Raw genomic sequence first — 24,720 nt, 5'->3', positions numbered from 1 at the left:
AGGGATCCCCGCTGTGGGGTTTGCAATATGTTCATGATTTGCTTATGGTGGGTGGCGTGAGTGACAGAAGCACATACCCGAGTAAGTAGGTTGTTTGCGTATGGGAATAAAGAGGACTTGATACTTTAATGCTATGGTTGGGTTTTACCTTAATGATCTTTAGTAGTTGCGGATGCTTGCTAGAGTTCCAATCATAAGTGCATATGATCCAAGAAGACAAAGTATGTTAGCTTATGCCTCTCTCTCATATAAAATTGCAATAATGATTACCGGTCTACTTATCGATTGCCTAGGGACAAATAACTTTCTCGTGACAAAAAGCTCTCTACTAAAACTAACTTAGTTGTGTCTTTATCTAAACAGCCCCTAGTTTTTATTTACGTGCTCTTTATTATCTTGCAAACCTATCCTATCACACCTACAAATTACTTCTAGTTTCATACTTGTTCTAGGTAAAGCGAACATTAAGCGTGCGTAGAGTTGTATCGGTGGTCGATAGAACTTGAGGGAATATTTGTTCTACCTTTAGCTCCTCGTTGGGTTCGACACTCTTACTTATCGAAAGAGGGTACAAGTGATCCCCTATACTTGTGGGTTATCAAGACCTTTTTCTGGCGCCGTTGCCGGGGAGCAATAGCGTGGGGTGAATATTCTCGTGTGTGCTTGTTTGCTTTATCATTAAGTAGTTTTTATTTGCTGTTCTAAGTTGTTATCTATCTTTAGTTATGGATATGGAACACGAAATACCAAAAAAATTAGGTGTACTTGCTACTCATGGAGATGGGGAACCTCCTAAAACCCTCGATGCACATTATGTGAAAGATATTATGCACTACTTTAATAATCCTAAGAAAACCCCATTCAGTTATGTAATGGGAGACACGTTGGATCAACGTGAATACTTTACGTATTATCGCTTGACTCAAAAAGGGAAACTCTTATGGGATCAAATTCTTATGTTGCATTGGTATGCTCGGCAACTATGCTTGAGATATGATTATACTTGTTGCTCTAGGATGAAGGCTCCACACCTTCCCTTTTCATGCAAATTTAATGATAATGAAAGCTTAGCTTCTTATGCTAATGGTATATATGATTACTATGATGTGGAACGAATAGAAGAATTCGTTGCTTTTAAGGGTGCTTATGAAATTGAATCTTTGTTTGAAAAGTATGAAGCTTTTGATGATGATGTTTACAGGCACGAAAATTTTGCTATACTTAAATATTTCTATGAGAATTATGAATATAATGCCGATATTGATGCGTTTATTGAGAAAGTCTCCGCTATCCAAGAAGAGACTAATATTTTGCAGGAAACTATGGAAGAAGAAATTGATGACACTGTGAGCTCATTAGGTGAAAAAGATGATGAGGAGAGCGAAGAACAAAAGGAGGAAGAGCGGATTAGCTACCCTGTGCCCACCTTCTAATGAGAGTAACTCTTCAACTCATACATTGTTTAATTTCCCTTCATGCTTACTGAAGGAGGAATGCTATGTTGATTGCTATGACCCTTTGGATTCGTTTGAAATATCCCTTTTTGATGAATATGATGCTTTCTATGCTTGTGGCCATGATGCCAATATGAATTATGATTACGGAGATGAACTTGCTATAGTTCCTTATGTTAAGAATGAAATTGTTGCTATTGAACCCATGCATGATAGTCCTATTATCTTTTTGAATTCTCCCAACTACACTATATCGGAGAAGTTTGCGCTTATTAAGGATTATATTGATGGGTTGCGTTCTACTATTGCACATGATGATTTTGATAAATATAACATGCATGTGCTTGCTGCTCCTACTTGCAATTATTATGAGAGAGGAACTACATCTTCGCCTCTCTATGTTTCCAATGCGATAAAATTGCAAGAAACTATTAATGCTATGTATTGGCCTTTACTTGATGTGCATGAATTGTTCTTTTATGACATGCCGATGCATAGGAAGAGAGTTAGACTTTGTTTCTACATGATATATATTACTTTGTGCTCACTGCTAAATTACAAATCATTGTTAATTAAAATTGGCTTTGATATACCTTGGGATCCGGGTGGATCCATTACTTGAGCACTTTATGCCTAGCTTAATGGCTTTAAAGAAAGCGCTGCCAGGGAGACAACTCGGAACTTTTAGAGAGTAATTTATTTCTGTTGAGTGCTTTTAAATAGTTTAAAAAATAAAAAATAAAGAGGGGAACCTAAAACTTTTAAAAAAAGAAAAGTGAAAGTAAGAGAGACGAGCATTGTTAAAATGGGAGCATGCCTTGAACTTTGCTCATGCCCATGGAAACTTTGTGAATCTTAATTACAGAAAATTTTCAAAAAAAATTATCCCCTTGTATAAAATCCATTGTATTATAAAAATAATGTGCCAAGATTTGCCTTTAGGATGATTAGATTGCTTGTTTGGTTTGTGCGGTGCAAAAACAGAAACTTTGGCTGTAGTGCTCGATTTTACATTTTTTACTGGAAAGTCAAACGCTTCTGAAACTTTTTGCATAGTACTTATATACAAATTGTTTATTTTGTCCTAATTGTTTCAGAATTTTTGGAGTTACAGAAGTATGGTTGATGTTCAGATTACTACAGATTGTCCTGTTTAAGACATATTCTGTTTTTGATTCATTGTTTTGCTAGTTCTGATGAAACTATCAATTTTATCGGTGGTATAAGCCATAGAGAAGTTATAATACAGTAGATAAAATGCAAAAATAAAATATGAATGAGTTTGCAACATTACTTGAAGTGGTGATTTGTTTTCTTATACTAATGGATCTCACGAGGGTTTTGTTAAGTTTTGTGTGATTGAAGTTTTCAAGTTTTGGGTGAGATCACGATGGATGAAGGAATAAGGAGTGGCAAGAGCCTAAGCTTGGGGATGCCCGAGGAATCCCAAGGTAATATTCAAGGACTCCCAAGCAACTAAGCTTGGGGATGCCCGGAAGGCATCCCCTCTTTCTTCTAATGATCATCGATAATTTTACTTAGAGCTATATTTTTATTCGTCACATGATATGCGTAAATCTTGGAGCGTCGTGTGTCTTTATTTTTATTTTAATAATGCACCATGCTGGTATGAGATAGTCCTTGGTTGATTTATAGAATGCTCTTTGCACTTCACTTATATCTTTTGAGTATGACTTTATATAATGCTTCATGTGCTTCACTTATATCATTTGAAGTTTGGATTGCTTGTTTCTCTACCCGTAGAAAACCGCCATTTGTAGAATGCTCTTTTGCTTCACTTATATTTGTTAGAGCATGGGCATATCTTTTGTAGAAAGAATTAAACTCTCATGCTTCACTTATATCTATTTAGAGAGTTGAAAGAAATTGGTCATTCACATGGTTAGTCATAAAATCCTACATAAAACCTATAGATCACTGAATATGATATGTTTGATTCCTTAGTTTTGCGATATAAAGATGGTGATATTAGAGTCATGCTAGTGAGTAATTGTGGATTGGTAGAAATACTTGTGTTGAGGTTTGTGATTACCGAAGCATGCATGTATGGTGAACCATTATGTAATGAAGTCGGAGCATGATTTGTTTTTGATTGTCTTCCTTATGAGTGGCGGTCAGGGATGAGCGATGGTCTTTTCCTACCAATCTACACCCCTAGGAGCATGCGCGTAGTACTTTGTTTCGATAGCTAATAGATTTTTGCAATAAGTATGTGGGTTCTTTATGACTAATGTTGAGTCCATGGATTATACGCACTCTCACCCTTCCATCATTGCTAGCCTCTTCGGTACCGTGTATTGCCCTTTCTCACCTCGAGAGTTGGTGCAAACTTCGCCGGTGCATCCAAACCCCATGATACGGCTCTATCACACATAAGCCCCTTATATCTTCCTCAAAACAGCCACCATACCTACCTATCATGGCATTTCCATAGCCATTCCGAGATATATTGCCATGCAACTTCCATCATCATCATATACATGACTTGAGCATTCATTGTCATATTGCTTTGCATGATCGTAAGATAGCTAGCATGATGTTTTCATGGCTTGTCCGTTTTTTGTTGTCACTGCTACGCTAGATCATTGCACATCCCGGTACACCGCCGGAGGCATTCATATAGAGTCATATCTTTGTTCTAGTATTGAGTTGTAATATTGAGTTGTAAGTAAATAAAAGTGTGATGATCATCATTATTAGAGCATTGTCCCAGTGAGTAAAGGATGATGGAGACTATGATTCCCCCACAAGTCCGGACGAGACTCCGAACGAAAAAAAGAGGCCAAAAAAAGAGAGAGCCAAAAAAACAAAAAAAAAACAAAAAAATGAGAGAAAAAGAGAGAAGGGGCAATGCTACTATCCTTTTACCACATTTGTGCTTCAGAGTAGCACCATATTCTTCATATATAGAGTCTCTTGAGTTATCACTTTCATATACTAGTGGGAATTTTCATTATAGAACTTGGCTTGTATATTCCGATGATGGGCTTCCTCAAATGCCCAAGGTCTTCATGAGCAAGCAAGTTGGATGCACACCCACTTAGTTTTTAGTTTGAGCTTTCATACACTTATAGCTCGGGTGCATCCGTTGCATGGCAATCCCTACTCCTTGCATTGACATCAATTGATGGGCATCTCCACAACCCGTTGATTAGCCACGTTGATGTGAGACTTTCTTACTTTTTGTCTTCTCCACACAACCTCCACCATCATATTCTACTCCACCTATAGTGCTATATCCATGGCTCACACTCATGTATTGCGTGTGAGGGAGTCCTGGATTAGGGGGTCCTCGGACAGCCGGACTATATCCTTTGGCCGGACTGTTGGACTATGAAGATACAAGATTGAAGAATTCGTCCCGTGTCCGGATGGGACTCTCCTTGGAGTGGAAGGCAAGCTTGGCAATACGGATATGTAGATCTCCTCCCTTGTAACCGACTCTGTGTAACCCTAGCCCCCTCCGGTGTCTATATAAACCGGAGGGTTTAGTCTGTAGGACAACAACAATCATACCATAGGCTAGCTTCTAGGGTTTAGCCTCTACGATCTCGTGGTAGTTCAACTCTTGTAATACTCATATAATCAAGATCAATCAAGCAGGAAGTAGGGTATTACCTCCATCGAGAGGGCCCGAACCTGGGTAAACATCGTGTCCCCCGCCTCCTGTTACCATCCGTCTTAGACGCACAGTTCGGGACCCCCTACCCGAGATCCGCCAGTTTTGACACCGACATTGGTGCTTTCATTGAGAGTTCCACTGTGCCGTCACCACAAGGTTTGATGGCCCCTTCGATCATCGGCAACGATGCGATCTAGGGTGAGGTTTTCCTCCCTGGACAGATCTTCGTGTTCGGCGGCTTCGCACTGCGGGCCAACTCGCTTGGCCATCTGGAGCAGATCGAGAGCTACGCCCCTGGCCATCAGGTCAGGTTTGGAAACTTGAACTATACTGCCAATATCCACGGAGACTCGATCTTTGACGGATTCGAGCACATGTCAGGTGCGCCGCACAGTCATGACGAGCACGACTTAGCTCTGCCGCCAGACGATGTTCCGGAGATCACACCTGTGCCTACTCCGGCCCTAGCTCCGGAGTCGATTATGGCGTCCGAGGACGGGTGGATGGACCCCACCTCGGAGGCCACACACTCAGTGGCGATAGAGCCAAATACTAACTTCACCTCCTATGAGACCTGTGTCGCCGGATCCTCGGATTCATCCCCGGCCACAGGCCCCGAACCGCCTGCGTCCATGCCTATCGAATCTGACTGGGCGCCGATCATGGAGTTTACCTCCGCGGATACCTTTCAGCACTCGCCTTCTAGCGATGTGCTAAATTCATTAAGGTCTCCCTCCTTGTCAGGAGAACCTTGGCCGAACTATGTCCGGCTAGAATGGGATGTGGACGATGAAGAAATTCGCTCCCCACCCACCACCCACTTAATAGCCACTGTCGACGATTTAACCGACATGCTCGATTTCGACTCCGAGGACATCGAAGGTATGGACGACGATGCAGGAGAGGAACAGGAACCACCGCCCACAGGGCGCTGGACAGCCACTTCATCACACGATATATATATGGTGGATACACCCAAAGAAAACAATGACGAGGAACGGAAGGATGCAGCGAAGGATATCTCCCTCGAGAAGCAACCAAAGCGACGGCGTAGGCGCCGCTCTAAATCCCGCCTCGGCAAAAACAACGATAACAGCACAAGAAAAAATAACACCGCGGTCGATCCCAGAGGAAATGACGACCACATTGACCTAGCGACAGAGCAGGGTGAACTAGCGGACGGCGAACAGAGTACGGAGCCGCTGTCCGATCATGTCGACGCCGAGGATAAGGCTCATCAACCTCTCTCCGGAGAGGAAAACAGTCCGGACGACGATGCACACATCATCCCGGAAAAGCACTTGGAACAAGAGAACCTCCGTAGAAGGCTTATTTCCACCGCGAGGAGTCTGAAGAAGCAGAAGCAAAGGCTTAAGGCCACGCAGAATACGCTCAACAGCAGATGGAACAAAGTGCTCGACACTAAAGAAAAGTATGGTAGTAGTTGCCACACAAAGAGCTATCCAAAGCACAAGCTGTTGCCTGAATTTGATGATGAGGCCTTAGAGCCCACGCAGCCGAAAAATAAAACGGCCGACCCGTCGGATCGACCACCTCGTGGCCGCGATAGGGCGGCTAACGAGGCTGCACATAAGTCAACACATGATCCATGCGAGGACTTGCATCAAAAGGCCGGCGTGACCAGATCCATCTACGGATCTAGGAAGCGCGCTCCAGCGCATAATCAAAACAGAACACTACAACCGTCAGAACGCCATGACACATCCAAATACAGGGGTGCCGCGCACCCCCTATGTTTCACCGATGAGGTGCTGGATCAGGAATTCCCAGAGGGATTCAAACCCGTGAACATAGAGGCGTACGACAGAACGATAGACCCTGGGGTCTGGATTCAGGACTTCATCCTCCATATCCATATGGCTCGCGGAGACGATCTCCACGCCATCAAGTACTTGCCCCTCAAGCTGAAAGGACCAGCTCGGCACTGGCTGAAGAGCCTCCCCGAAAATTCAATCAGAAGTTTAGAGGAGCTCGAGGATGCTTTTAGGGCTAACTTTCAAGGGACCTATGTCCGACCCACCACCCACTTAATAGCCACTGTCGACGATTTAACCGACATGCTCGATTTCGACTCCGAGGACATCGACGGTATGGACGATGATGCAGGAGAGGAACAGGAACCACCGCCCACAGGGCGCTGGACAGCCACTTCATCACACGATATATATATGGTGGATACACCCAAAGAAAACAATGACGAGGAACGGAAGGATGCAGCGAAGGATATCTCCCTCGAGAAGCAACCAAAGCGACGGCGTAGGCGCCGCTCCAAATCCCGCCTCGGCAAAAACAGCGATAACAGCGCAAGAAAAAATAACACCCTGGTCGACCCCAGAGGAAATGACGACCACATTGACCCAGCGACAGAGCAGGGTGAACCAGCGGACGGCGAATATAGTACGGAGCCGTTGTCCGATCACGTCGATGCCGAGGATAAGGCTCATCAACCTCTCTCCGGAGAGGAAAACAGTCCGGACGACGATGCACACATCATCCCGGAAAGGCACTTGGAACAAGAGAACCTCCGTAGAAGGCTTATTGCCACCGCGAGGAGTCTGAAGAAGTAGAAGCAAAGGCTTAAGGCCACACAGAATACGCTCAACAGCAGATGGAACAAAGTGCTCGACACTAAAGAAAAGTATGGTGGTAGTTGCCACACAAAGATCTATCCAAAGCGCAAGCTGTTGCCTGAATTCGATGATGAGGCCTTAGAGCCCACACAGCCGAAAAATAAAATGGCTGACCCGTCGGATCGACCACCTCGTGGCCGCGATAGGGCGGCTAACGAGGCCGCACATAAGTCAACACATGATCTACGCGAGGACTTGCATCAAAAGGCCGGCATGACCAGATCCATCTCTGGATCTAGGAAGCGCGCTCCAGCGCATAATCAAAACAGAACACTACAACCGTCAGAACGCCATGACACATCCAAATACAGGGGTGCCGCGCACCCCCTATGTTTCACCGATGAGGTGCTGGATCATGAATTCCCAGAGGGATTCAAACCCGTGAACATAGAGGCGTACGACGGAACGACAGACTCTGGGGTCTGGATTGAGGACTTCATCCTCCATATCCATATGGCTCGCGGAGACGATCTCCACGCCATCAAGTACTTGCCCCTCAAGCTGAAAGGACCAGCTCGGCACTGGGTGAAGAGCCTCCCCGAAAATTCAATCGGAAGTTGGGAGGAGCTCGAGGATGCTTTTTGGGCTAACTTTCAAGGGACCTATGTCCGACCTCTGGATGCAGACGATTTAAGTCATAGAATTCAACAGCCCGGAGAGTCAGCCCGAAAGCTTTGGAACAGATTTCTCACTAAGAAGAACCAAATCGTCGACTGCCCGGACGCCGAAGCCTTAGCAGCTTTGAAACATAGCGTCCGAGACGAATGGCTCGCCAGACACCTCGGCCAAGAAAAACCAAGGACAATGGCAGCCCTAACAAGCCTTATGACCCGCTTTTGCGCGGGCGAAGATAGCTGGTGTGACGCCCGGATAATTAAGCTACAGTAAACCTCTGTTAACGATGCCACGTCACCATGATTACTGTTATTAATCTGGTGTTAGTCCGAAACTGATTATAATTCAAAATTCAAAATCAAGCAAACAATAAAAGTTTTCAAATATTAAAACTAAAATGTTCAATAAATAGTAGATAAATCAGAGGCTGTGATAAAATTGTAAACAACATTATTGAAATTTGATAAGTGACTTAAACAACCTCGAACAGTGGATGAAAACATTACTTAATAACCTTTTATTAATACAAAAGAAATATGAAATGATATTTACCCCAAACTAGTTTTTGGTGGTAGGATATATTGGGCTGTGAATTGTGGGCCAGCTCGCATATTTTACAAAACTCATTTGATGCCCAAAAAATTAGCCAAAACAAAAAAGAAATAGAATAAAAAAAAGAAGAACAAAAAAGAAGAAGGAAAAGAACCCCCCCTCGTGCGCTGGGCCTCGGCCCAACTAGGCCATCTCCCAGCCAGGCCGGCCTACCCCTGGCCTACTAGGCCTCCCACCCGAAACCCTAACCCCGTCGCCCCCCACTTCCCCCACGGTCCTCCCTCTCCCCTCTTGATCGGGGGTAACCAACCCCCGAAGCCGCGACCCGTTGCCCCCGTAGCTACGTCGCCGCCCGGAACCCCCGCCGGAGCCGCCCCGCTACCCGCCGTCGTCGGTGCCGTCTCCCCGACTCCGCCGGTCGTCCTCATCCTCCTCGTCGCACGTCGTCCACGCACGGCGCCCGACCCCGCCGCCGCCGCGCCTTCGCCGTTTCCGTGCGCCGGCGCCACCCCGAGATGCACCAGGTTGGGCAGAAGCCTTGTCTCCCTCCCCTACATCGCCTACACGGACCAGCTCGAGCTCCTCAGCCCTGCATCAAGCTGCTCGCCCTCGTCTTCCACCTCGGACCCGGAAACCGTCGTCGTTGCTTCATCGTCCCCGGCGCCTCCCTGTGCTCGCCGAGCCTTCGATGTGCTCCGATGTGAGCCCCACCATCGATCCCCCCTTCCTCCTTTCGTTTTCCTCGCCATAGCGCCGCCCCACGAGCTCGCTTGCCCGCTGCCGAACTCGCTCGCGTTCACCATGCCCCGAACACGCCGGCCAACACTCGGACGCGCCGGCTCCGCCGTGCCCGCGCCCAGCAACCCGAGGCCGCGCCCCTGCTGGCCTTGGTCGCCGGCGCACCGCCGCCCTGGCTCCCGGCGGCCCCGGTGAGCCGCCCGCGCCGCCGAGCTCGCCTCCTGGCGTTTTGGCGCCGACGCCTCTGCACGGGCGTGCTCAGCCGTGGACAGAGCCGGCTGGCTCTCTGCCACCTGGGGCCTGCCCTTGTTAATTAGGGATTAGCCCCTCTTAAGTTATTTTATTATTATTTTGTTTTTAGTTAGATAGCCCTATGACATGTGGGACCCAACACCCTAAGTAACTTAATTAAAATCAGTTAAAAGGCCCTGTTACAACATGTGACATTGACAAGCTGGTCCCACGTGTGCTATTGACCCGATTGACCAGTCAACAGTCAATTGTTGACTGCTGACTGGGCAGTCAACTGAGCCCACATGTCAGCCTCTTTGTGCCCTGGCTAGGTACACTTCTGAGTACCCATAGCCATTTTGCTATTTAATTCAAATAATTAAATAAATTCTAAAAATGATTAAGACTTTAGAAAATCAATATAAAATAATCTGTAACTCGGATGAAAATACTTTCTACATGAAAGTTGCTTAGAACAACGAGACGAACCCGAATATACAGCCCGTTCGTCCATCACGCATCCCTAGCATAGCAAACACACAACTTTACCCCTCCGGTTGATCTATCCAAAAACACGGAACACCGGGGATACTTTCCCGGATGATTCCCCCTTCGTCGGTATCACCTCCTACCGCGTTAGGGCGTACCTAGCACTGCTTATTGCCATGTTATGTTTTGTGATGTGTTGTGTGCTCCGTATTTACTATTTCTTCCCCCTCTTCTTCTCCGGTAGACCTTGAGACCGACGCTGCTGTTGCCCCGTTCGACTACGGAGTTGACGACCCCTCCTTGCCAGAGCAACCAGGCAAGCCCCCCCCCCTTGATCAGCAGATATCGCCTATTCTTCTCTATACTGCTTGCATTAGAGTAGTGTAGCATGTTACTACTTTCGGTTAATCCTATTCTGATGCATAGCCTATCATTGTTGCTACAGTTGTTACCCTTACCTGCTATCCTACTGCTTAGTATAGGATGCTAGTGTTCCATCAGTGGCCCTACACTCTTGTCCGTCTGCCATGCTATACTACTGGGCCGTGATCACTTCGGGAGGTGATCACGGGTATATACTATATACTTTATATACATGACACATGTGGTGACTAAAGTCGGGTCGGCTCGTTGAGTACCCGCAAGTGATTCTGATGAGGGGGCTGAAAGGACAGGTGGCTCCACCCCGGTAGAGGTGGGCCTGGGTTCCTGACGGCCCCCGACTGTTACTTTGTGGCGGAGCGACAGGGCAGGTTGAGACCACCTAGGGGAGAGGTGGGCCTGGCCCTGGTCGGCGTTCGCGGATAAATAACACGCTTAACGAGTTCTTGGTATTTGATCTGAGTCTGGCCATTTGGTCTATACGCAATAACCATCTACGCGGGAGTAGTTATGGGTATCCCGGCGTCGTGGTATCAGCCGAAGCCTTCGTGACGTCAGCGACTGAGTGGCGCGCGCCGGATTGGACTGGAACGCCACTAGGCTAGGTCTGCTTCCGGCCGCGTACGCAACGTGCAGGTGTGCATAGGGCGATGGGCCCAGACCCCTGCGCGCATAGGGTTAGACCGGCGTGCTGACCTCTCTGTTGTGCTTAGGTGGGGCTGCGACGTGTTGATCTTCCGAGGCCGGGCATGACCCAGAAAAGTGTGTCCGGCCAAATGGGATCGATCGTGTTGGATTATGTGGTGCACCCCTGCAGGGAAGTTTATCTATTCGAATAGCCGTGTCCCTCGGTAAAAGGACGACCCGGAGTTGTACCTTGACCTTATGACAACTAGAACTGGATACTTAATAAAACACACCCTTCCAAGTGCCAGATATAACCCGGTGATTGCTCTCTAACAGGGCGACGAGGAGGGGATCGCCGGGTAGGATTATGCTATGCGATGCTACTTGGAGGACTTCAATCTACTCTCTTCTACATGCTGCAAGATGGAGATGGCCAGAAGCGTAGTCTTCGACAGGATTAGCTATCCCCCTCTTATTCTGGCATTCTGCAGTTCAGTCCACTGATATGCCCCTTTACACATATACACATGCATATGTAGTGTAGCTCCTTGCTTGCGAGTACTTTGGATGAGTACTCACGGTTGCTTTTCTCCCTCTTTTCCCCTTTCTATACCTGATTGTCGCAACCAGATGCTGGAGTCCAGGAGCTAGAGGTCCCGAGGATGATTCTACTTGGAGTTCGGCTTCGAGGAGTAGTTAGGAGGTCCCAGGCAGGAGGCCTTGCCTTTTCGATCGTTGCTACTTTTGTGCTAGCCTTCTTAAGGCAAACTTGTTTAACCTATGTCTGTATTCAGATATTGTTGCTTCCACTGACTCGTCTATGATCGAGCACTTGTATTCGAGCCCTCGAGGCCCCTGGCTTGTATTATGATGCTTGTATGACTTATTTATGTTTTAGAGTTGTGTTGTGATATCTTCCCGTGAGTCCCTGATCTTGATCGTACACATTTGCGTGCATGATTAGTGTACGGTCAAATCGGGGGCGTCACAAGTTGGTTTCAGAGCCGACTGCCTGTAGGAATCCCCCTTTCCACGCTCCTTGGCCGAAGTCGAGTCTAGACATTGCAAAACTTTTACTAACATGGCTGTGTGTCTTACGGGCCCACGTCGCCATTGGGTGGTATTAGGATCTTTTACTCCTTGTCTATACTCTGGGACTCTGATCTCTCTTCTATTCGGGTTAATTGAATTTTGCTAAATCTGACATTAGGATCTCGTTGTCACTTTCACCCGGAGAGCCCCTTATTACTGATGATTGTGTGCTGCACGTGAAGACCCTGAAGATACTCTCCGCTGATAACCCGAGAACTTGTGTTCATCGCTTTTGCAATTCCCTTATATCGATAAACTCCTATGGATAACCACGTATACTCGCCATTCATACAATGTTTCCCAGCTGATCTTGTTATTACAAGATACCCCGAAATTCTCTCTGTTGTTCCGAGAATCCTTTGAGCTTACTGCCTCGCTGTTCCTTGTCACCTGAATACCCCTACGGATAATTCTCGCACTTACCGGGTATCCGCTCGTCCCCAGTTGATTCAAGTAATTCACAAAAGTCTTTGAAATACTATTTGAACTTCCGAAAATCCTAAGCAGCCTATTGCTCTTGAAATTCTTGCTTGTTTGCATTATGGTTAATCCCATAAGTCTCGTAATCTTATTGTCATTCCTTGTCATTATCATTTTGAGTCAGTTGATTCAAAATATTGCGAATGCTCACAATCCTCAATCAGATCCTAGAATTCTTCCTTCTGGCTCAAACGTCATTTTAAACATGAGCTGGATCTCGACCTATCAAATTGCCATCGATTGTACCCCTAAGCCTATTCAACTTACCCATCCTTGATCAGAGCGTTGCTTCTGACCCCCCTGAGTTGGAAATCATAATTCTTTTGCATTTGAACTTTGAGTTAGTCAGTTGTTTCTATAATCAGATCTCCTGGTATTCTTCTTCCTCTGGTTGAGTACCGATGCTCACATCAGATCCCTTGTGGACCATCGGTTCCCTTGTTGGATTTTATCCGACAGTGTCCTTCCTATTGAATAACCTTGTGAGCCTTTCCATGGGTATATAATGCCTTTGGTAAATTGTATCATCTGATTTTGAACAATGCCCTTCTTTCGAGCTTGTAATATTTACTCCGAAGTTTGTGGTATATGTTCCTAGGATGCCTTGATGGGTTGAACCTATGCCTTTCATAATACGTGTGAACTCGAAAGTTTTCATGAGTCATACTCTTCTAGTATTTTGCCAGATAAAATTTCAACCCTACTACTTCTTTGAAAAATGAGAAGTAAATGAAAGGTTATGCGTTGAACAAGTGGGAGTCGACCTTGAACCCTGTGTTCATGCCCATGGACACGATGTAGATCTTATCATTAAAAGCTTCTCTTAAATTAATTATTACCTTGGTATAAGTTCATCTTATATCCGGGATCTGGCCTGTTGCAATCGTGGTTCCGACCATGTTCTCCTTTAAACACCATTTCTCGTGCAAGTTTAAGCACTTGTCTTCTGCAAAGCAATACCCTAGTCCAACCTCTACCTTGATCTGTCATCGAGTATTACCCCCTGGTATCTCGAGATTATCATGGAACTGCATAACTTCTTATGAGTTCTTCATCAAGTGCTACATTCTCACTGATCCCAATTTTTCACGGGCTCTGAATTATTAATCACGCAAAGACACCGATAACTGAACCGAGTCCACACTACGGTTCAACAACTCTTAGTAATCTTCTTTAAGTACGGGTTTGTACCCGATCACGCCGTTCCTAGCATGTTTGACTATATCATTAGCGTGCTAAATTTTAACTGTGCTACCTGGTCCTTATTCCCGGAGCACCACCTTCGACGATGAGCTAAGCTTACGTCGATTTTCCTCGTCATATCGTTTCACCTCGAACAACAAACTTGACCCCGAGTGTGTGTAGTATCTGTGGCTCCAAATAATCTTTTGTTGCATCAGTCCTTTTGCTTGATGCAATCATTGATCAATTGCTTCTTCATGGATCCCCTCGACAACAAAATGTCGTGATTTTTATCAACATTTTGACTCCTTCCAGGATATCAATGGAATTCTTGATGATAAGTGCCATCCTCGTTCCTTGGTAATTTGAGTTACCATCGACAACATCCTTACATTCCTTTCATCACAAACTTGATCATGTTATGGAGCTCCTTGCTAACCAGCTTATGTTATGTTCTACTTTGGAGTATTACCATCTTTTATGTCAAGGATATTGTGAGAATTTCTCCACCTCTTGAGAATTCTTGATATAGTAATACTTCTCGCCATCTCCATTTGTTTCTGATCCCCGTGTTGTTCCTAACCGGAAAACCGACAATTGAACTATGATGTGCGACCTCAAAACTTCTAGCAACCCTATTGCTTTGAAGTTAAAGGTCGATATTTCATTCTTAGACCATTGGTTATCGAATCACCGTTCTAACATTGATCATTCTACCTAAGCCCATATTTCGGGTGCACCTTTCAACCAATGTTTAATTGAGTATGTTTTCCTCGAGCATACCTCACTATATCATTTGATCTGACAAATGTTATCTCCTTGTTCACATAAGTGTGGAAATCCCTCTTTTTGGAAATCTCGAGGAATTGTCGCTGAGTCCATCAGCCACCCCCTCATCCTTCCCTTGGTTTAATGATGAACCCTTGCTTCGGAACTTGCTTTCATAGTTCATTTCCCGAGAATCTTACAATGTCATCCCATCAATTTGTGTTGCACCTTTCTTCTCAGACATCCTGAGTCTGAGGTATCCTGACACCAATCAGATCTGAACCTCGGTCAGATATGATGGTTGGAACATAATTCCAAGAGTTATAATGTTGGTCTTTATATGACCCGGTAAGGTTATGTCATGCATAGCGCACCTGGCCGAAGGCCCTATTGTTACAGATTCCTTTTCAGCAAGGTTATCCATTCTTCCATGAGGAAATTGTAAGACTTATTCTATAAGTTTTTTCTGATGGATCCTTTTTGTTTCCAAAGTCTGATCTTCACCTGTTGACCATGTCAATGCTATCTCAAAGCATGTCTATGGTACTCCGATTTTCAACAAGAACATTTGAAGCCCAATACTAAATGTTTCTTGCTCAATTATCCAAACACCGCTGTTGGGTTATGTCATGAAATTCCTCTCCCCTTACCTAAATGGTTTTCTACTTTCTATCCTGTCATGGATATGATACGCTGCTTGTCCTTGGGAAGGATATACCCTTGAAATATGTGTTTAAACACATTTTTTCCTTTCCATTCTTCTGTTTAATCTGATAATCATATTTTCCTTTCCATTGTTTGGTTTAACCTTTCTGGTGATCTATATGATCTAAGCAGTAATATTCTCCTGCTTATGTAAACACCTCGGTGTACAACTCTGTCAGTAAGACCCTGTTACTATTGTTGGTGACATTTCGGTAACCACCGATGGACGAGAACTTTGCCTAATGGTCCGCCTCGTTTCAACGAGCAGGAAAATGGTTCTCTTCGTCCCTCGCCCTTGGTACCGACGTTGTTGCCAACATAATCGACAGGCTACCCTCTGACATGTCTTGCTATCATGACCGTGCAAGATGTCACCGTTCCTCCTACTTTTAATCCACATGGTGGGCCCATAACCCACAGTTCCACAGGATCGAAACCTGACTCTCCTGTACACCCCTGTTGCCAAAGCTATTCATTTTGCTTGACTTCGTAAGTAATTCACGGGTCACCTTCCTAGTGCTCAATTTTGGTATCAGACACCCTACTTATTCCCGTTGCTCAGAACCCTTCAGGCATCAAACGATTGCCTGCCCGCTCGAAACTTCCCCACGATACCTCCTTACTTTGCTCTCGATATTGTCTTAAATTTCCATTCGAGAGTTACTTTCCGCCACCTTCCCCGATGTTATCAACCAGATAGTCAACCGTTCAGAGGCCTATTATTCCGAAGTTACCCCTTGTCCTTCGTAAGTACGATGGAGTTCCCGAAGGAAGGATGCCAGCTTCATCATGATGACCCGAAGCAGGAAAATGAAGACATCAACGTAATGGATCAACCGCTTCGAGAAGAGCAACCAAGATCGAGAACGCTCGTTAGAATTTCGTGACCAAATCCCTTTCTCATCACTTCCCCTCTTAAATCTCGGGACGAGATTTCTTGTAGTGGAGGAGAATTGTGACGCCCGGATAATTAAGCTACAGTAAACCTCTGTTAACGATGCCACGTCACCATGATTACTGTTATTAATCTGGTGTTAGTCCGAAACTGATTATAATTCAAAATTCAAAATCAAGCAAACAATAAAAGTTTTCAAATATTAAAACTAAAATGTTCAATAAATAGTAGATAAATCAGAGGCTGTGATAAAATTGTAAACAACATTATTGAAATTTGATAAGTGACTTAAACAACCTCGAACAGTGGATGAAAACATTATTTAATAACCTTTTATTGATACAAAAGAAATATGAAATGATATTTACCCCAAACTAGTTTTTGGTGGTAGGATATATTGGGCTGTGAATTGTGGGCCAGCTCGCATATTTTACAAAACTCATTTGATGCCCAAACAATTAGCCAAAACAGAAAAGAAATAGAATAAAAAAAAAGAAGAACAAAAAAAAGAAGGAAAAGAACCCCCCCTCGGCCCAACTAGGCCATCTCCCAGCCAGGCCGGCCTACCCCTGGCCTACTAGGCCTCCCACCCGAAACCCTAACCCCGTCGCCCCCCACTTCCCCCACGGTCCTCCCTCTCCCCTCTGGATCGGGGGTAACCAACCCCCGAAGCCGCGACCCATTGCCCCCGTAGCTACGTCCCCGCCCGGAACCCCCGCCGGAGCCGCCCCGCTACCCGCCGTCGTCGGTGCCGTCTCCCCGACTCCGCCGGTCGTCCTCATCCTCCTCGTCGCACGTCGTCCACGCACGGCGCCCGACCCCGCCGCTGCCGCGCCTTCGCCGTTTCCGCGCGCCGGCGCCACCCCGAGATGCACCAGGTTGGGCAGAAGCCTTGTCGCCCTCCCCTACATCGCCTACACGGACCAGCTCGAGCTCCTCACCCCTGCATCAAGCTGCTCGCCCTCGTCTTCCACCTCGGACCCGGAAACCGTCGTCGTTGTTTCGTCGTCCCCGGCACCTCCCTGTGCTCGCCGAGCCTTCCATGTGCTTCGATGTGAGCCCCACCATCGATCCCCCCTTCCTCCTTTCGTTTTCCTCGCCATAGCGCCGCCCCACGAGCTCGCTTGCCCGCTGCCGAACTCGCTCGCGTTCACCATGCCCCGAACACGCTGGCCAACACTCGGACGCGCCGGCTCCGCCGTGCCCGCGCCCAGCAACCCGAGGCCGCACCCCTGCTGGCCTTGGTCGCCGGAGCACCGCCGCCCTGGCTCCCGGCGGCCCCGGTGAGCCGCCCGCGCCGCCGAGCTCGCCTCCTGGCGTTTTGGCGCCGACGTCTCTGCACGGGCGTGCTCAGCCGTGGACAGAGCCGGCTGGCTCTCTGCCACCTGGGGCCTGCCCTTGTTAATTAGGGATTAGCCCCTCTTAAGTTATTTTATTATTATTTTGTTTTTAGTTAGATAGCCCTATGACATGTGGGACCCAACACCCTAAGTAACTTAATTAAAATCAGTTAAAAGGCCCTGTTACAACATGTGACATTGACAAGCTGGTCCCACGTGCGCTATTGACCCGATTGACCAGTCAACAGTCAATTGTTGACTGCTGACTGGGCAGTCAACTGAACCCACATGTCAGCCTCTTTGTGCCCTGGCTAGGTACACTTCTGAGTACCCAGAGCCATTTTGCTATTTAATTCAAATAATTAAATAAATTCTAAAAATGATTAAGACTTTAGAAAATCAATATAAAATAATCTGTAACTCGGATGAAAATACTTTCTACATGAAAGTTGCTTAGAACAACGAGACGAACCCGAATATATAGCCCGTTCGTCCGTCACGCATCCCTAGCATAGCAAACACGCAACTTTACCCCTCCGGTTGATCTATCCGAAAACACGGAACACCGGGGATACTTTCCCGGATGATTCCCCCTTCGTCGGTATCACCTCCTACCGCGTTAGGGCGTACCTAGCACTGCTTATTGCCATGTTATGTTTTGTGATGTCTTGTGTGCTCCGTATTTATTATTTCTCCCCCTCTTCTTCTCCGGTAGACCTCGAGACCGACGCTGCTGTTGCCCCGTTCGACTACGGAGTTGACGACCCCTCCTTGCCAGAGCAACCAGGCAAGCCCGCCCCCCTTGATCACCAGATATCGCCTATTCTTCTCTATAATGCTTGCATTAGAGTAGTGTAGCATGTTACTACTTTCAGTTAATCCTATTCTGATGCATAGCCTATCATTGTTGCTACAGTTGTTACCCTTACCTGCTATCCTACTGCTTAGTATAGGATGCTAGTGTTCCATCAGTGGCCCTACACTCTTGTCCGTCTGCCATGCTATACTACTTGGCCGTGATCACTTCGGGAGGTGATCACGGGTATATACTATATACTTTATATACATGACACATGTGGTGACTAAAGTCGGGTCGGCTCGTTGAGTACCCGCAAGTGATTCTGATGAGGGGGCTGAAAGGACAGGTGGCTCCACCCCGGTAGAGGTGGGCCTGGGTTCCTGACGGCCCCCGACTGTTACTTTGTGGCGGAGCGACAGGGCAGGTTGAGACCACCTAGGGGAGAGGTGGGCCTGGCCCTAGTCGGCGTTCGCGGATAAATAACACGCTTAACGAGTTCTTGGTATTTGATCTGAGTCTGGCCATTTGGTCTATACGCACTAACCATCTACGCGGGAGTAGTTATGGGTATCCCGGCGTTGTGGTATCAGCCGAAGCCTTCGTGACGTCAGCGACTGAGTGGCGCGCGCCGGATTGGACTGGAACGCCACTAGGCTAGGTCTGCTTCCGGCCGCGTACGCAACGTGCATGTGTGCATAGGGCGATGGGCCCAGACCCCTGCGCGCATAGGGTTAGACCGGCGTGCTGACCTCTCTGTTGTGCTTAGGTGGGGCTGCGACATGTTGATCTTCCGAGGGCGGGCATGACCCAGAAAAGTGTGTCTGGCCAAATGGGATCGATCGTGTTGGGTTATGTGGTGCACCCCTGCAGGGAAGTTTATCTATTCGAATAGCCGTGTCCCTCGGTAAAAGGATGACCCGGAGTTGTACCTTGACCTTATGACAACTAGAACTGGATACTTAATAAAACACACCCTTCCAAGTGCCAGATATAACCCGGTGATTGCTCTCTAACAGGGCGACGAGGAGGGGATCGCCGGGTAGGATTATGCTATGCGATGCTACTTGGAGGACTTCAATCTAGTCTCTTCTACATGCTGCAAGATGGAGATGGCCAGAAGCGTAGTCTTCGACAGGATTAGCTATCCCCCTCTTATTCTGGCATTCTGCAGTTCAGTCCACTGATATGCCCCTTTACACATATACACATGCATATGTAGTGTAGCTCCTTGCTTGCGAGTACTTTGGATGAGTACTCACGGTTGCTTTTCTCCCTCTTTTCCCCTTTCTATACCTGATTGTCGCAACCAGATGCTAGAGTCCAGGAGCTAGAGGTCCCGAGGATGATTCTACTTGGAGTTCGGCTTCGAGGAGTAGTTAGGAGGTCCCAGGCAGGAGGCCTTGCCTTTTCGATCGTTGCTACTTTGTGCTAGCCTTCTTAAGGCAAACTTGTTTAACCTATGTCTGTATTCAGATATTGTTGCTTCCACTGACTCGTCTATGACCGAGCACTTGTATTCGAGCCCTCGAGGCCCCTGGCTTGTATTATGATGCTTGTATGACTTATTTATGTTTTAGAGTTGTGTTGTGATATCTTCCCGTGAGTCCCTGATCTTGATCGTACACATTTGTGTGCATGATTAGTGTACGGTCAAATCGGGGGCGTCACAGCTGGCTGGCCCGTAGTAGCACCAGCGACCCAGGCACATCTGAAGTCAGGGATGGTAATGGAAAACTACGACGCAGTAAAAGCAAGCATCGAAATAACGAAGGCAGCCCAGACAACACGGCGGTAAACGCCAGATTCAGGGGCTCTCGACCCGGTCAACGGAAAAAGCCTTTCAAAGGCAATAGAGACAGACCGTCCAGCCTTAACAAGATTCTAGACAAATTATGTCAGATTCACGGCACCTCCGATAAATCTGCAAATCACACCCACAGAGAATGCTGGGTCTTCAAGCAGGCCGGTAAGCTAAACGCCGAACACAAGGGGAGGGAGACACCAAGTGAAGACGAGGATGAGCCTCGTCAGCAAAACACTGGGGGACAGAAAAAGTTCCCACCAGAGGTCAAAATAGTGAACACGATTCACGTGACGAAGAAGAGGAGCAAACACGCACTCCGAGACGTATGCGCCGTAGAGCCCGTCACCCCCAAAATCAACCCTTGGTCAACCTGCCCGATCACTTTCGATCGCAGGGATAGCTCGACCAATGTCCGGCACGGAGGATCGGCTGCCTTGGTGCTCGACCCAATAATCAACGGATACCATCTCACCCGAGTCCTCATGGACGGCGGCAGTAGTCTTAATCTAATATATCAGGACACAGTCCGCAAAATGGGGATAGACCCAACGAGAATTAGCCGAAGCAATACTACCTTTAAAGGCGTAATACCAGGCCCAGAGGCCAGCTGCACGGGCTCTCTCGTACTAGAGGTTGTATTCGGTTCCCCCGACAACGTCCGAAGTGAAAAGTTAACCTTCGACATCGCTCCATTCCGAAGCGGCTATCAAGCACTACTCGGAAGAACGGCCTTCGCTCGTTTTAATGTAGTACCGCATTATGCTTATCTCAAGCTCAAGATGCCCGGTCCATGCGGCATCATCACAGTTAGCGGAAACACTGAGCGTTTCTTACGCGCGGAAGAATGTGCGGTAGCTTTGGCAGCGGAACACTAAATGGCCTCTCCAACTAGCAAAAACGATCGGTCGTTAAGACCGCGGACACGGCTAGACGAGTCCGGCGCACCACTAGCTGTAACAGCTTAGATAAACCTGAGATGGGGTTGATGGATATACCCCCGTAGATGGTGCTAGGGGCTTCCCACATGTAAAAAGAACAAAGTCTACAGTTGGCTTGACCTTCTTTTTGAATTTTAATGGTTTATTAAGAACAACCAATTTTCCGCACGACAAATTTCATCTAAGTTCTTCTCTTTTAACAGATGATAATCGTGCTACACCCTTCCAGGATACGGCACAATGGAGACACATGTGCAGACGTGCAGCAGGGCCCCGCTCAAAGTTCTTTTTAGATTAAGACCCTATGTAAACCTTTCTTACTGTCTCTTGTTGCTTCACACCCTCCGGATACTCAACACAACCGAGAGGGACGCTGCTGTTATTGGCATTTCGCCATGTCAGAGTAATGCACGTACCTGGAAATTGAGGGTTCAAGGGCGTTACTCAGCCCAATATATGTTGTAAAGACCGAATACCTTAGGGAGTGTTCGGCGTCGCGAGTTTGGCCTTATATGCATCAGCTCCGAATCATGTCTTTGGTCAAATGTTGGGTTTGCCTTGCTCCCGTGTTTTGCTACCTTACATTCCGCTTTATCGGCTAAGGTGGCACCGGGAGAACTACTGCGATTGTGCCCTGGTTCATCCGGACGAGCACCTCAGTAGAGAAAGCCGAAAACTGACTGTCATGATAAAGCGCGAGACTGGTCAACCACTCGATGACTCATTGGAATCTTTGGGATTCCTCCGCATTAACGAAGGACCGGTTTTCCCGGTCATGTACGTACGCGCACCGTATTCGGATAGACGCGGAAATACCAGGGGCTATATAGTAGCCCCACTGTCAAACTCCTATGGTTAAGTGAAAGTGTTAAAGCAATATAGTTCGATTGCCTCGTTCGCCGCGCTACCACCTCCTTAATGGACCAAGACGTTGGATCAAGTGTGAATACGTGCTTTTGCGAACACCCCCGCATTATATGCGTGGGGGCTGAAGCCGACGACTGCAAACTTTCAGGTTATATATACACATATATGCATAAACGACCGCATAGGAGGCATAATAATACTTTCAGGCAAAAGTATAAACAAAGCCTTTATAATTCAAATAACATTGTTCTTACAGTTGGGATACATGTCACTCGAACATGATACTCTTCGAGCACTGAGTCTCTATTAAATGAGCACCTTCTAGGACTTCTTCAAAATAGTGCTCGGCCGATACCCGGCCTACGGCCGAAGTCTGGGTTGCAATAGCGTGGCCTCCATCTCTGCCCAGTATGTCTTGACACGGGCAAGAGCCATCCGCGCGCCCTCTATGCACGCCGACCTCTTCACAGCATCGATATGCGGCACAACACCAAGGAATCGTTGCACTAAGCCAAAATAACTATTCGGCCTTGGTCCTTACGGCCAAAGATGATCCACAACAGACCTCATGGCAAGCCCGGACAACCTATGGAGCTCGGCCCTCTCGGCCATTTGCTCATTTAACAGCAGCGGACGCACTGGAACATTGAACTGTGACCAGAACAGCTTTTCCACTTCGTGATCCTTTTGATCTTTGAAAAACTCGGTCGCATCAGCAGCACTCGCTGCCAAATCCAAGTATGTGTCTGCAGAACTCCATAATTGATCCAGACGGGCATACTTAGGATCTCCGAACTTCGTCCGCAACAAAAAGGGCTTCCCAGTCACGATATCTCCGGCTTGACGTAGCTCCTCCTTCGCCGCTCTGATTTTAGAGCGGGCTTCCTTGGCTGCTACCATGGCTTTCTCCAGGTCCGCCGTCTTCGCTTGGCTTTCCTTTTCAAGAAGCTCATAACGGTCGGCGGCATCTCTCAACTCAACAGCCATCTTGGCTATTTTCTCTTTGCTCTGGCAATGCGCAGCCTGTTCGGCTCTTAGCTCTTCGACCGCCTTTAGGGCGGCCGCATCACTCTTCCTGGCTTGTTCCTTGGCTCAGGCAAGTTTCGCCCGAAGGGTCTCCACGGCGGCAGCTCCATCTGCAGTCACAGCATATTACAGATACTAGCATCATGCTCCTCTTAATATGTGTTGATCACCGGAGAAATACATACCCTGTGCCTCGTCAAGCCGCTTGTTTACAAGCACGATGTCGGCATCTGCCGCATCAAGTTGCCGCTTCAGTTCGGCAAACTCACCAGCCCGGCTAGCCACCGGACCCTCAGCCACCTGCACGTGAAAGCAGCACGATTATTACCTGGGACTATGATCCTCTATTTGCTGCCTTTTTCGACAGCAACCAGAGTCTCAGGGGCTACTATCTGCATAGGGCACACCTAGCGTGTGCGGCACCATCAAAAACCAGAGTCTCAGCAGGCTCATAAAAGCTTCATGCAACCCGCTTTCGGCGGATGAAATCTTCTCAACCACCGTACCTATTAGCGTACGATGTGCTTCTGAGATAGCCGCCTGCTCCAGAAGATTCATCAGTGCGTCTGGTCGCGCACCGGACAGTCCCGGACTCTTTCTGTTGCTCTCCTTAGGAGCCGAATACCCCGGGCTTCGGGTGGCCGAAGGGTTACCCTCTGGCCTTGGCGGATCAGGAGAAATCCTCCGTGACGACACCTCAGGGTCGTCCGCTTCACGAGGCGGGGAGGCACGGGGAGGCATTTCGCTCTCCATCATCTCCGGAAGAAGATCCCCTGGAGACGAACTCTGTCAAGAAGGGCTACGATCCGAACTACAAGACATATGTCTCGGTTATTGATTTCAGGAATGAAGCAGGGTATATTTACTATAAAGTACTTTTGTTTACTTACAGTTCGGTGGAGGGCTGGTCCCCTTGCGGGTACTGTGCGGTAAGGATGCCCTCCGGGGGTAGGGTCCCCTGTCAAAGGTTTCTTCCCTCATTTGAAAACCATTGTTTCCAAGTCTTCAGAGGTGGCCCTCTTCCTTCCTTGGGGAGAGGGAATTTCAGATTCTTCTCCCCGGTTGTCCTCCTTCGCGGAGGCACTAATTCCCCCGGTTTGGATGAATAATGAGTGTGGCTCACTTTCGGCTTCTTTGTTCCTCCCTTTATCTTCCCCTGATGGCGCTTGATAAGGTGCAAACTCAAGCATCCTGGCTAGTACAGGATCCGGTGAGCTTTCGGGAAGGGGGGCCGAGCACCTGATCATCTTCGCCTTTTTTATCCAGTCCTGGTCAAAAGGTGACTTTTCAGAATGATGTTGTGATAAATTAAAAGACAATGTGTTTGGCCATGGAATTACTTACTTGGGTGTCTGGATGATTGCATTTCAGACCCACATCCTCGGTGGTGTCCAGACACTTTATTTGTGATCCGAAGAACAATTCATACATCTCTTCGAGCGT

Source organism: Aegilops tauschii, chromosome 5 (genome assembly GCF_002575655.3).
Source record: "Aegilops tauschii subsp. strangulata cultivar AL8/78 chromosome 5, Aet v6.0, whole genome shotgun sequence".
Classification (NCBI taxonomy): Eukaryota; Viridiplantae; Streptophyta; class Magnoliopsida; order Poales; family Poaceae; genus Aegilops; species Aegilops tauschii.
This window is presented reverse-complemented; position numbering follows the sequence as displayed.